Source organism: Argopecten irradians, chromosome 16 (genome assembly GCF_041381155.1).
Source record: "Argopecten irradians isolate NY chromosome 16, Ai_NY, whole genome shotgun sequence".
NCBI classification, from domain to species: domain Eukaryota; kingdom Metazoa; phylum Mollusca; class Bivalvia; order Pectinida; family Pectinidae; genus Argopecten; species Argopecten irradians.
Window position 1 is genome coordinate 2,986,825 of NC_091149.1, and position 15,108 is coordinate 3,001,932.

Here is a 15,108-nt window from a genome sequence, read left to right on the forward strand (position 1 = left end):
ACTAACGTTACCGTGTTGTAGTTACATATCTAGATCTCTTGGTGCTATATTGTATACACGTACATGTACATGAACAATACGTGATTCTCTAAACTTTATTGAATTGCGTACATGTATACATGTTGTATCGTTAACATTTGTTATACATAATTAAAAGGGACAATACAGGTATTGTTTTCTTATTGTGCCTACATGTATGTTTATTTTTATGCAAGTAATTATAATTAATATTAATTAAAGGTTAGGTTTTCGCCCCAACCAAATAAATATTTTTTTGTGAAATGCGATAAGCGAAGAAAAGATGAAAAAATACATAATAAAATATCTCAATTAAATTTCTTTAAGTGTTTGAGATTGAAACAAATGTGTCTTGAATACAAAAATTGAAGGAAATCCTTGATTTATTACGGTGTCCGATCAGACAAAAATAATATGCAAAATGGAAGCTGCGATGGATGTGTGTTGTCGAAGTTTGGCGGATGCGCATTGTCACGCACTAAAAGTAAACAAAATGGCTGAACGAAACAAAAGTGTGTGCGATGAAAAAAATATATATCTGAATCCGGCAACAAAGTGGAGGAAATTATAATGGATTAGGTAGCACCTCTAGGATATCTATAGGGATGCATGTAGCAATAAAGAAACAGAAGCCACATCTCAAGCGGAACTTGCCGGAATCTGTTGGGACTCGTGTAACGGCATTGCACGTGGTGAGTTAAATTTTCAACACATATGCCAGCGCACAAACAGCCGCAGACTAACTACGTGTATAATTTGGTGTACAAAGTTTGCTAGCGTATGATATGATATGTATAAACAGTGCCCCCTCGCACTTCGATTTGTTGTTGTTGTTTTTTTAACTAAACATGCCGTGCAAGACTGTCACTTCTATCTGACATTTGTTGCACGCTTCCGTTTGTTTGCTGCGGCCTCGTTTTGGAAAAAATACGTCATGTTCTATGTACATGCTGTATCGTTAACATTTGTTTATACATAATTAAAAGGGACAATACAGGTATTGTTTTCTTATTGTGCCTACATGTATGTTTATTTTTATGCAAGTAATTATAATTAATATTAATTTAAAAAACACCCCTTCACTTCCTACCTGTATCAATTATGTTCTTATTATATCATGATCACTATGTGCACAGTTTGTTTTTGTCATTATATAAACACAGAAAATCTCTGATAAATATAACTATCTATATTGCGTTTGAAAATTAAAAGTCCTTAATGCAGGTGATGTACATTAATGTAGACACATGTATACATGTACACTCTGAGTATTATTCTTGACGTTGGGTAATGAGACAATACTTGGTGTTTTATGGCCCTTAGCTTGTGTTTCGTGTTTACGTAACAGGATCTCGGTAAACAATGCAGGTGAAAATGATGAGATCATAGTGATAGTGTCAGTCAATTATCCCTCGTTAATATTCATGAAGTGTCATTTCCGAAACACTCTATGACAAATCCAGATGAAACACAACAATTCTCATGATGTGCATTATCTGTATTTATTAAAATATTTTTGATTTCTTTGAAATGGATGGAAATCATTAAATTTTAACACATTCGTCCAATTCCCTCCTCTTGAGTTATGATTATTCATGTATCGGAAACGACACTATTCAGTCCTTACGCGTCACAAATCTGCGATCGCTGAACCGGAAACAAGCAAACCTCCATTCTATCGAACGGTGTATTGTCATCCAGCTCTTACAAGAAACGCTTCGACGGTCTCGTAGCCGGATTAAAAAAAGACTGTTGAAAGCCAAAAAAGGTAGGTAACTTTAATACAGCGTACTTTTTAAATGGGTAAATACATGGTGTATGATGCATGGACCATTTTATAAATTAGCTCGTCGCGATCAGTTGTGACGTTGATGTGAATCGGTTGTTTAATATTAGTCGCGTGTGCTATGGTGCTAAAATAATTTATGACTTTCACATAAACCGTTTTATATTGAGGAACTATTATTGAGGGGATAGAACGAAAAATCTGCGCGATATATAAAAATAGAAACCATGATGATGTTGTGGTACGCGATCACCTGGCTATCCAGCAGTGTCCATAATTAGTGTCACGCGCAGTTAATTAGTACGATTACCCATGGTGACCATATACTATCTAATTATTTGTAACAGTTAAGCTTGATTTCGGCATGTGGTTTAGTCGTCATATTATTTTTACTCAGTGACAGCATCTGATGTTTAATTAAAAAAAATATATACATTGCGGTTTACCTATATTGAAACCGTGTGATTGAGGCAATCAGTTATAAAATTGTACTGACACATGTTTATATTGATTACGGAATTCATCAATAATTTGAATTGATTCATATTGTCTATACCGTATTTGATCCAATAAGCGCCCATGTCCCTATAAGCGCCCCTCACCCTTTTTGAGGCCTCAATTTCAATTGCCCAGGTATAAATAAAGACCAAATCTACTCAAAACTGTATAGATTTGCAATAATTTTGTCTGATCAGCATCTTTTCATTATGATTTTTTCAAATTTTCAAACGACCTGGTAGGTCTATTATTGGTAGGTCTATTCCTCAGTATTAGATTGTATTGCCCCTAAATGACCTTAGTTGTCGATGGGCCGTAAAACTCAAACAAACAAAAAAAACCAATATTGTGTCGACTTGAAAGTTTGACATCAGGACGAGACTTTTTGCAAATAGGTTTCTGATGCATTGATTAAAAAATTAACAAGTATTAAAAAGTAATGATTAGAAAAAAAAAAGAAAATGGCCAGCATTACAATATATAAAATCGAATTTTTCTCATTATAGTACCCCGGTAACCATGTCACTCAGCAGGACGACTCTGTTCATTTTTGATATATAATCAGACAGAGTGTATTATGCAGTAGGATCGCACTATAGTCTGACATGATCAGTACTATAATGTTTCATTCATGCATTGAGAATTGAAGGTAACAACATATTACAATCAAACATCTTTATAACAAATATGCTCACAACATCTTTACAGAGGTAGCTCCCTTGCAGATAGGTATCCATTGTGACATCATTATTTTTTAACGCAATTCATGTTTTCTCCGAAAATTATGACGTTGTGCTCGCAAACACATGACGTCACAATCAATACCTACCCACAAGAGCAGATAACTCTGAAATATGTAAATAGTTTACAGAACATAATCTTCATTATCCGTTAATTACTGTACATGTTATATAAAAACAAAGGTATGCAGCCCTGTAAGTTTCTTGTCATTACTGGAAGTCGCTTTATCTTAAAATGATTGATGTGTAAGAAAATGAACTAAGCATGAATGTAGGTCAATGACTTTATAGTGTTTTGTTGTCAGGGATTCTCATCAACTGCTTATCTTACATGTTGTAATTGAGATGGGCATGCATGCCAACGTGGTCCACTCTTTTGTTTTGTTAAACTTATAATATGACTAAAGGAATTTCAAGACTTGGATAGAAGGGGGGGGACTAAAGGAATTTCAAGACTTGGATGGAAGGGGGGGGGGGTTGTTTGTATCGTACAAAAACTGGTTCCTGTTTATGCAGAATGAAAACAGGTTCCAATACAGATAATACCTGCCTAGAATTCTCCTTGGATGTGGACTTTAAATTTTTATATAAATGTGTTTTAAATTGATCATGATTATATACTAAGCGAAACCAAGTAAATAACTGGCAATTTGCTTTCATTTTGAATGTCATAATGGTTGCAGGATAAACAGAATGCATGATTAGTATCTTACAATACAAGGTCTATTTTGGTGCTTGACACGGCTTTCCTAAGTGTCGCACCAAAATAAACCTTGCATTGGAAGACACTAACCGTATATTTTCGATTTATTTGGTCTGTAGAAAATTACTGTCATGGCCTTGGTAACTATTTAGTTCTACATAGCCCAGGGTTATTGTGACAGTCCTCTTTGTTTGTAGTGATCAGGTTAAATATATAATTATCTCTTGTATCAATATTTTTATTCTTTTCCATGAATAACAATACATTCACCTGTATGTGACGTTCTGTTAACAATATTATTACCGAGATAATGTTACCTGGCAACAATAGTCTAAAAACAATTAATGCTTCACTAAATCTATAAAAGGCCAGGGTTGACATATATATATGTATGCATAAATGACAGCTGCAGAGAGTCATGCATGTTTTAGAATGTTTCATTCATATATATGTGAGAAATAGTATTGTTTACATGAAGGGTTATTACATATAATACTATTACGTATACATATACATATATAGGGCGAAGAAGTAATTCTAACAGTGTAGACAAAAGATTGTCGAATTTTCGAGATGATGTGCTCCTTTGTCATATATATGTATACTAAAAAGTTTAGTTCCAAAAGTGTCTCAATGTAATCCTATTTGTTTTCCATAGGCTACATGATTTGGACATTGTGAATCTAGATTTTAAGTTTAGTTCAGGTTATCTTCCCTATAATTTTGAGTTATCTCCCTTGAAATGATTAATATCAATTATCTCCCCTTTAGTTTTGAGTTATCACCCTTGAAATGATTGATATTAATTATCTCCCCTTAACTGAATATTATGTTATATTTAACACCCTGTAAGTATTCCTATGAAAGAGATATACTGTATTCGACCCAATAAGCGCCCAGGGCGTATACAAATTGAAAATAATGAAAAATAAAAGGTGCTAATAGGACGAAATTGTATTGGAAATCTATACATTATTGTGTAGTTTTGGTCTTTATATATGCCTGGGCAATTGAAATCGAGGCCTCGAAAACGGGGAGGGGCGTTTAAAGGGACATAGGCACTTATTGGGTCAAATATGGTATATATTAGCGTGCATGTGTATTTTAGTACAGTCAGAAGAGGTTATCTATGTAGAATTGTAAATTCTTGTGTCACAGTTGTAAAGTCTTTTATATTTCTCCAGTGTTGTGTGCACACTAGCTGTCATTGTTTTTTTTTTAATAGATTTGGCCTTTGATCATTATGGGATTTCAGATGCAAAGTACAAGTATATTTAATTTGATAATAATTAACTCACTGATCATGATCCCTCATCTTCCTTGGAAATTCATAATGAACTTGGCTAATGGTTGAAAAAGAAGAGTTCAAATGCATCTTCAGGGGTGAACTAATCACTAGATGAATATATATATGGTGAGATTTGTGAAAGCAGATATGGAGGTTCAGGGCCTTAACCCATTTTAGGTATAATTATAAGTCTAGATCTTTATACATGGTCTGTGGATCACTGTCTAGATCTGTGACTCCTGAACAACATACTTCTGTATACCTGATAATTATATACGTAATTGATCCCATTCTAAAACTGATCACACTGCTCCCTGTAATTGATTTAAACACATTGACATAAAGGATTAAACTCTCAGTCAAAACATGTATTATATCTGTTGACTTAAGTTATTTCATTCCAAACCATATGCTATTGACTTTTTAAACATTTGACAAAAGGATTTGATACTTGGGCCGACATGTGCCCTAGCCTCTTCACTATAGACTTCGGCAGTGAAATTCAGAAATATACATTTTCTGTGTCTGATCAGCTAACTTTGGAATATCCTCTTAGTAACGTAAGTACGCATTATGATTTTTATTCGTTTCTGCAAAGATTTCCCTATTATCAGAAAAAAATTCTGGACTTGTTAAACTGAAAGCAAATATAATAAATCTTATCATAAATTTTATTGTAATGGCTTATTGAAAGCTCTTGATTTATGACTGAAAATATAGGTCTTTCTATATATAGCTAGTGATCAGCATTATGTTTGAAGTAATTTTACTAGACGTTGTCAATGTGCCCAATCTGTCCATTATTTACTTAATTTGGTCGTTTATTGCTTATAAATTAATTTAGACTTAAAGATAAGGGTAAATTGATATATGGGCTGGGTAGATCTATATATTTTTTGTATGAGAAGCAAAACCTTCGCTATTAGAACTGCTAGAACATGGAATAGTCTTCCTGAAGATGTTATAACAGCTAAAAATATAAACATTTTTTAAAAAATCGAGAAATTTCAGTTACTATATTAAGGCAATGCAACCATAATTTGAAATGAACTATACGATATAGATTACCAATACTAGTCTATGACTTTAAGCACTTGTCTAGATGCCCATGACTAGTAATTTTACGGCGTGACTAGTGCCAATTGTAATGATTGGACTAGTTGCTCTTCACCCGATTAAAATCGGTAATACTGTATGTATTTACAAGAGCAGTGGTCAATTGCGTTTTTTAAACATATTTTGAGTGCAATCTGTATCCGATTATTTCAGTCCAGATGCATAATTTTGTGAGTAAAATTTAAACCGTATATTTAATTTGGACTGGTGATTAAATAATCGGACTATTAAAATTTGGGGGTTTACCTACTAGTCCAAATGACAAGCTAGCAGCGAAAAAAATTAACGTCACAGATCTAGACTGTAATACAAGTCCAGTGTAGAGAAACTAGTCTGTTCCTGTACTGGAAAACAGCTATAACTAAATTTAAACTATAAGAAATTAGATGTTTAGAAAGACTTGGAAGTTTAATGATGGGTCTTTTGCATGATCCAGCTATCTAAAATTAAAACATTCTAATTGAGATTAGCCAATTCTAGTCTACAGAACGGGTGGTAATTTGGTCAATGGAACAGTACTTATAATTACATATACCTTGTTAGTTGGCCTTAGAACATCTACATTCTTACATTAAACAGCCCGGGCTATGAATTCTATTTACTAACATTAACCTAAAATGTGCCCCTATATATAGCTAAGGCTTCTACAAATAAGGTTGATAAAGGGTTCACATAAACAAGATCAACCTGTGTTGATAATTTGACTAGCCATGACCAGCACAAGGCTTGTCATTCCTAGTTAACCAATCTGGATGTAGTATAATGTAGACATATCTTTCACAAGAGACGCGGTGGTCGAGTGGTTAAGATGTCCCGACATATTACAACAAGCCCTCCACCTCTGGGATGCGGGTTCAAATCCCATGTGGGGCAGTTGCCAGGTACTGACCGCTGACCGGTGGTTTTTCTCTGGGTACTCCGGCTTTCCTCCACCAACAAACCTGGCACGTCCTTACATGACCCTGGCTGTTAATAGGACGTAAAACTAAACAAACTAACACAAGAGATGTGGTTTTCCTATCTCCTTGATACACATTATAGGTTAGGAAAAGAAAATGATTAATATAATTTGGACATGATACATTAAAACCTGTCTATAAAGACCACCCAATGAACCAAGAAAAATGGTCTCTATAGCCAAGGGGTCTGTGTACAGAGCAAATCATATTGAAATTGACAATTTAGGACCCTAAGAAAATGGTCATATTGATAAAAGCAGGTGGTCTTTATACAGAGGTGGTCGCTATGACAGGTTTGATTGTAATTTTCTTTGTAACGTCAACCAAGACTTGTCAGTTTTATCAAAACTTGATGATGATATATCATACTAGTAATATATATCATTGTTATATATCGCATGTATTAATGATGTCATGCACGTGATGCATATCATAAAATATATATTCAATATTTATCCGATTAAGTTAGATTAGTGTTGGACCGATTCTTGATTTTAATTGATGATCGATCAATTATGATTTTCCTAAAGACTATCGATTATGAAAGGTAATAATTAATCGATTACTAATTAATATAAATGGGAGATAACTTGTGGTTATTTTATATTTTTCTGAACCTCAGCTTTATTATATATGTATAATAAATATATTCATGCAAAACCACCTTTCAAAATAATCTAGACATGTTAGAAATACAATAAGTCAAATTTGAATTAAAGATAAAGAAATTATCATCTTTCTAAACTTTTTCTGGGAAATTAAAAGGTTAATTAAAAATATAAATATAGGTTAGTTTTCTGTAAATGATATCCAATTATAAAATCAATAATAAGTAGGTTGTCCTAAACAGATCATTGATTGTGCTTTTACAACCGATTCCCAACACTAAGTTAGATACATTCCTGTATCATATAGCTATAGCCACAACATCATTGGAAACCCACAGGTGGTTTCACTTCACATATTACTCTATTGTGATAATATACAAGTGGAGAGGATGAATCAAGCTGGAGCAACCAACAATGGTAGTCATGAGTACAAGATCGATTCTATTTAGTAAATATGTACAATAGTACGTGGAAATTCTACTTTGTTTATATACCTGTACAGGTGAAATCTGCCTGAGGTTTGGAGTCATCGTTTACGGAGACAATTAATGAGGGATGGTATATATTGATTTTGATGTGATAATGTAGCATCTGTCACATGGTATTTTACAGAATACAAGTGTTATTGTTAATTGCTTGTGGTTGTACAATGTAACAATATCAAAAGACACATTTGGAGCTCCTACTCGCCTCACCAGCCACTCCCACGCTCACACCTTCCACGTCCCTTCATGTAAAACCAAGTCAGAAAACAATAATTTTTCCCACGAACCATAACAGATATATTGGAACAGTTTACCTCCAGATATTTGTAAAATCACCAAACTCGAAGCTTTCAAAGCATCTCTCACAAAACTACCATGAAAATTCACCTTTTTTTAGCTCACCTGGCCCGAAGGGCCGGTGAGCTTATGTCATGGCGCGGCGTCCGTCGTCCGTCCGTCCATCGTCCGTCGTCCGTTGTCCGTCCGTTCGTTCGTCTGTCCGTCAACATTTCCTTTAAATCGCTACTAGTCATAGAGTTCTGCATGGATTGTAACCAAATTTGGCCACAAACATCCTTGGGGGAAGGGGTACAGAACTTGTATAAATTTTGGCTCTGACACCCCGGGGGCAGGAGGGGCGGGGCCCAATAGGGGAAATATAGGTAAATCCTTTAAATCGCTACTTGTCATAGAGTTCTGAATGGAATGTAACAAAATTTGGCCAAAAACATCCTTGGGGGAAGGGGAACAGAACTTGTATAAATTTTGGCTCTTGACCCCCGGGGGCTGGAGGGGTGGGGCCCAATAGGGGAAATAGAGGTAAATCCTTTAAATTCGCTATTAGTCATAGAGTTCTACATGGATTGTAACTAAATTTTGCCACAAACATCCTTGGGGGAAGGGGAACAGAACTTGTATGAATTTTGGCTCTGACCCCCCGGGGGCAGGAGGGGCGGGGCCCAATAGGGGAAATAGAGGTAAATCCTTTAAATCACTTCTTCTCATAGAGTTTCTATGGATTGTAACCAAATTTGGCCAGAAACATCCTTGGGGGAAGGGGAACAGAACTTGTATAAATTTTGGCTCTGGTCCCCCGGGGGCAGGAAGGGTGGGGCCCAATAGGGGAAATAGAGGTAAATCCTATAATTCGCTACTAGTCATAGAGTTCTGCATGGATTGTAACCAAATTTGGCCACAAACATCCTTCGGGGAAGGGGAACTGAACTTGTAAAAATTTTGGCTCTGGTCCCCCGGGGGCTGGAGGGGCGGGGCCCGATAGGGGAAATAGAGGTAAATCCTTTAAATCGCTACTTGTCATAGAGTTCTACATGGAATGTAACCAAATTTGGCCAGAAACATCCGTTGGGGAAGGGGAATAAGAAACTTGTATAAATTTGGCTCTGATCCCCCGGGGGCTGGAGGGGCGGGGCCCAATAGGGGAATTATAGGTAAATCCTTTAAATCGCTGCTTGTCATAGAGTTCTGAATGGAATGTAACAAAATTTGGCCATAAACATCCTTGGGGAAGGGGAACAGAACTTGTATAAATTTTGGCTCTTGCCCCCGGGGGCTGGAGGGGTGGGGCCCAATAGGGGAAATAGAGGTAAATTCCTTTAATTCGCTATTAGTCCTAGAGTTCTACATGGATTGTTAACTAAATTTTGGCCACAAACATCCTTGGGGGAAGGGGAACAGAACTTGTATAAATTTTGGCTCTGACCCCCCGGGGGCAGGAGGGGCGGGGCCCAATAGGGGAAATAGAGGTAAATCCTTTAAATCGCTACTTGTCATAGAGTTCTACATGGATTGTAACCAAATTTGGCCACAAACATCCGTTGGGGGGAAGGGGAACAGAACTTGTATAAATTTTGGCTCTGACCCCCCGGGGGCAGGAGGGGCGGGGCCCAAATAGGGGAAATAGAGGTAAATCCTATAAATTGCTTACTAGTCGTAGAGTTCTGCATGGATTGTAACCAAATTTGGCCAGAAACATCCTTGGGGGAAGGGGAACAGAACTTGTATAAATTTTGGCTCTGGCCCCCCGGGGGCTGGAAGGGGTGGGGCCAAATAGGGGAAATAGAGGTAAATCCTTTAATTCGCTACTAGTCATAGAGTTCTGCATGGAATGTAACCAAATTTGGCCAGAAATATCCTTGGGAGAATAAGAACTGAGTTTGTATAAATTTTGGCTCTGGTCCCCGGGGCAGGAGGGGCGGGGCCCAATAGGGGAATTATAGGTAAATTCTATAAATTGCTACTTAATTGTCCAAGAGTTTTGTATGGATTGTAATTAAATTTGGCCAAAAATATCCTTGGGGGTAGGAGAACAGAACTTATATAAATTTTGGCTCTGACCCCAGGGGGCAGGAGGGGCAGGGCCCAATAGGGGAAATAGAGGTAAATTCTATCAATCGCTACTTGTCCTAGAGTTTCTGCATGGATTGTAACCAAATTTGGCCACAAACATCCTTGGGGGTAGGGGAAGAGAACTTGTATAAATTTTGGCTCTGACCCCCCGGGGGCAGGAGGGGCGGGGCCCAATAGGGGAAATAGAGGTAAATCCTTTAAATCACTTCTTCTCATAGAGTTTTCTATGGATTGTAACCGAATTTGGCCAGAAAACATCCTTGGGGGGAAGGGGAACAGAACTTGTATAAATTTTGGCTCTGGTCCCCCGGGGGCAGGAAGGGTGGGGCCCAATAGGGGAAATAGAGGTAAATCCTATTAATTCGCTACTAGTCATAGAGTTCTGCATGGAATGTAACCAAATTTGGCCAGAAATATCCTTTGTGGAAGGGGAACAGAACTTGTATAAAATTTTGGCTCTGACCCCAGGGGGCAGGAGGGGTGGGGCCCAATAGGGGATTTAGAGGTTTAATATTAAAATTCCTTCAGAAAAGAAACAATGACCCTGTATTCAGAAAATTATTTGGCATTACAAACCAGGTGAGCGATACAGGCCCTCTGGGCCTCTTGTTTTTAATTGGTATTAAGCACAACACCATATGACATAATCTTCATCCGTGAAGTGGTCATTATGAAGATGTACAGTTGAAGTATATTCGACTTGGCCATGTGTGATCGGGTCGGTTATGTGATAAACATAGATACAATATACCATATTCGACCCAACAAATGCTATAAGCTAGCTAGGGCGCTTAAAAAAACTGAAAAAATAAGGAGCATTTATAGAATGAATTTGGAGCTATCCTCTTTATAAATTATTTTACCTTAAATTGATATGAAAAAGAATCAAATATTTTCAGTCCTGCAGTTGCATTTATTCGAAGTGATTAAGCTTAAGTGAATTCAAAATTAAGGCCTCCAAAATGGAGGAGTGGCACTTATAGCTATAGGGAATGGGGCACTTATTGGGTCGAATGTGGTCCTACAGAAATACAGTGATACAATTATGTTATTATACATGTACATTACTGTTACAAATCAGGACAGAGCTCTTTAACCCAGTCACAAACAACAAGAAATTTTAAACTTTAATTCTGAACTAACATTTACCTACATTTAAGTTTAAAAAAAAAGTATAAAATTTCTATATACATGTAATATTAATTTACAAAAGGTTCTTTGTATTCTAAGTGAGGCTGAATTCAATTTTACTTTTGGTTGATTTAGTTGCTAATCTGTTTTATAAAACATTATGTTTAATGTTAGATTGTAAATATATTCGTGTTCTGACTATAGGCATGGTGAATGTTATACATGTACATTGTTTACAGAATATATAAATAATACATCCTCAACAAAAAACAAATTTTGGCCCTAGGTCAAATTATAATAAGCATATGTACATTTTCATCACTGCACAATTCAAGTTTACATTCTTTCATTTTACACTAAAATCTGCATAATATTAAGATAGATGTCATTATTTAAGATAGTTTTATTGTTTCGTTGGCAGAATTAGGCCAGAGAAAACAAAGGTAAATAGATTGCAGTCATCCATTATCGTGCATGTTCTGATAGTGTACATAATTATATATAAAACTGAACATAAATTTTATTATAATTAAGTGTCAGATTAAAACCGGTCATATATAGTCATATATATATATATAAAACTCAACATAAATTTTATTATAAGTGTCAGATTTAAAGCGGTCAATATTTCAAAGAGTTTGTGAAAATAGTGAAGACATTAGCAAGAAAATCTGTAGTAGAAGTAGGATATACAACGCCCTGATAAAGTCCTGATTTATGTGTCGCTGTCGTCCTAGCTAAAGCAGATACAAATCCGAGGCTGTTCTGTTTTATTGGAAACATTTAGCAGATAAAAGTACTGAATGTGTATTTATTAGGGGTTCAGATAATTGAAGGTAGAGGTACCCTGTATAGTAATAACGTCATTTATCTGTCCACAATTAATGGGGTAATTAACGATGTTACGTTTCTGCCTATTTTCTTGGCCCAAATATCAGGGTAGAAATGTTTTACATACGGTGTGCAGGGTAATACAATTTGTAATTTGCATTGTCTAAACCGGATGTCACTAAGACCAGCATAGTTGAACTGTATACTTGTATATATATATAGTCAGGTCTCCAGATTAGGTTTTTATTACCGGGTAGTATAAGTTATGTGAAAAAGACATACATTTACACCGGGTAGTATAAGTTATGTGAAAAAGACATACATTTACACCGGAATACACAGGGATCTGGATTAAGTAACAGCTGGTTTGGATAATTGATCAAAAGTTACACTGTTATAGCTGATGGTATTGTACAATATGAGTTTGCAAAATTCACGCAAACAAGTGGAACTGTCAATTTATTATGTCTATTAAAGTCATAAGCACCACTAAGTAGTTTGACATGCACATGAAAATGCAAAATTAAATCTGTTGGTTTGCAGTAATATTTTCTATGGTACATGGTCTTATTCCTGGCCACACTAGTGTATATATACATTATTCGACCCAATAAGCGCCCATGTCCCTATAAGCGCCCCTCCCACTTTTTGAGTCCTCAATTGCAATTTGCCATTAATAAGGACCAAAACTACATAAAACGGTATAGATTTGAAATATTTTGACTTATTAGCACCTTTTCATTTTTATCAATTTTTTAAGCGCCCTTGGTGCTTATTGGGTGGAATACGGTAATTACAATTGATAATACGAAATAGTTTAAAGGGACAATTCACTCAGGCTAATTCTTTTACATAACCAAGAAGCAAAATATGGCATAAATGTCTTGTTCTACATTTCTTATGAAACATATAACATAAGATATTGACAAATTCCACGTCATTATTTAGTATTTTAATTGATACCGTTGTAATTACAAATCGTTGATCAATACGATTAAGCAGGTACAATATGTACGCTGTACCCATACCCGAGCCAAAGTCAAGCACGTTAAACAGATGAACTACATAACCACTGTGGAGGTGATATAATGATTTTTTAGGCAAAACAATTCACCTAACAAGGTAAACACACTTCTGTCAGAGCGATTTGAGCAGTTCTAGACAAAAGTAGCATTACTCTACGAGCAAGGGACTAGGTTCGGCATACAAGATATTCGACCACAATGTGTAATGGCGGACAGCGAGTGAGTTTGAACATTTCACACGCATTTCACCACCATGGGATTTTCTGACATATCACAGTAAAACCGACTGATCTAATTTCCATTAGAACTGGGGGTTTTCCGATACATATACAAATTTTAATGTTCTCGTAGAATGAATTGTCCCTTTAATAGATTCAAAGTTGCAGTATGGTAGTTATGCTGTATCTGAAAATTTTGGTTTACACTGAATTGTTTATTATAATTTAATGATGTAAGGGGAAACATTTATTCTGTCAGAAACTTGAATAAGTTGCTATACAACCAGTTTTATCTAAAAATAGATGGAATGTTTAGCCAAAAAGTTCAGAAATTTGAAGTTGTAACGGTGCTTGATAGAAAACAGGCTTCCTTATGTTTAACTTATATTATAAGCCAACTAATTTTCAAGGTAGGAAATAACTAAATGCAGTTCATGCAGTTATAATTATTTAATGAAATTTTGTAATTTATGGTACATTATATATAGTTATCTGTTTATAAATGTAATGATTATCACGATATATTTGGTAATACATTAATAATTTGTAACATTATGTATCACATATATTTATCATACTGCAGTATATGACAAGTAATTATGTTGAGTTTAGTTAAATGGTATTGCAAATATTTCTTGGAATTAATTTATGATTCTCACATCACATCACACATACCATATGCAAGGAATACTACATATACAGATCTGGTGTGCAGGTGACACAAAATAAACTTAAACAGTTAATGTTATGACGATGGTATAGATTCAGTCTTCGGACAACAAGGTAGAAGAAAAATAATTAATTATGTAGACAGCGTGTGAGGGGGATCAGGCTGTATGGCATTGTTAATCGGTAACATTTGGCATGGCATCCAACTTTTAATAATTAACGTGCAGGACACTTGAAGCCAGCGCGGGCCGAGGTCATTCATTATAGATAGCATCAGGTGGCCAGGTGTGTGGGTTATAACCCAATAGATACCAGGAGAGAGAACAGGTTAAGAATGTATGGCTGCAAAGCTTAATTTCCTACGGATGACTTTGATGGAAAATTGTCAGCATATTCAGGCGCCAGTGTGGTCAAGAATTATACAATGAATACAGATGGTCTGGGGGGGGGGGGGGGGGGGGGGGGCTACCAGTGAAATAATTGGCTTAATTCCCTGGGGTGTCGTCAAGGAATTGTGGAGTGGAGGGTGGGAGAAGGGTTTATTAGGAAACCAAAACATAAGTTGTATGTGAGATGACAAAACTCAAAAGTCAGCCTTAAACATATGGCACAGTAATCTGTCATATTTAATATGCATATGCCTAGCTTATTACCTTTTGAGACGTG

The 15,108-nt window shown here is 35.9% G+C and overlaps 1 protein-coding gene across 3 annotated transcripts in view; it reads left to right on the top strand.

Annotated features, from left to right (window-relative positions):
• Nucleotides 1-1,664: 1,664 nt before the first annotated feature.
• The window catches only part of LOC138310816 (alpha-1,6-mannosylglycoprotein 6-beta-N-acetylglucosaminyltransferase A-like), a 54,777-nt gene continuing 41,333 nt past the window's right edge, over nt 1,665-15,108 (top strand). For 2 of the 3 annotated variants that reach the window (XM_069252140.1, XM_069252145.1), the window contains exon 1: nt 1,665-1,786. The gene's annotated coding sequence lies outside the window, so the exon portion shown is untranslated. Of the gene's footprint in view, nt 1,787-5,473; nt 5,594-15,108 lie in introns of those variants that run through there. The other variant, XM_069252141.1, reaches the window with a different exon arrangement.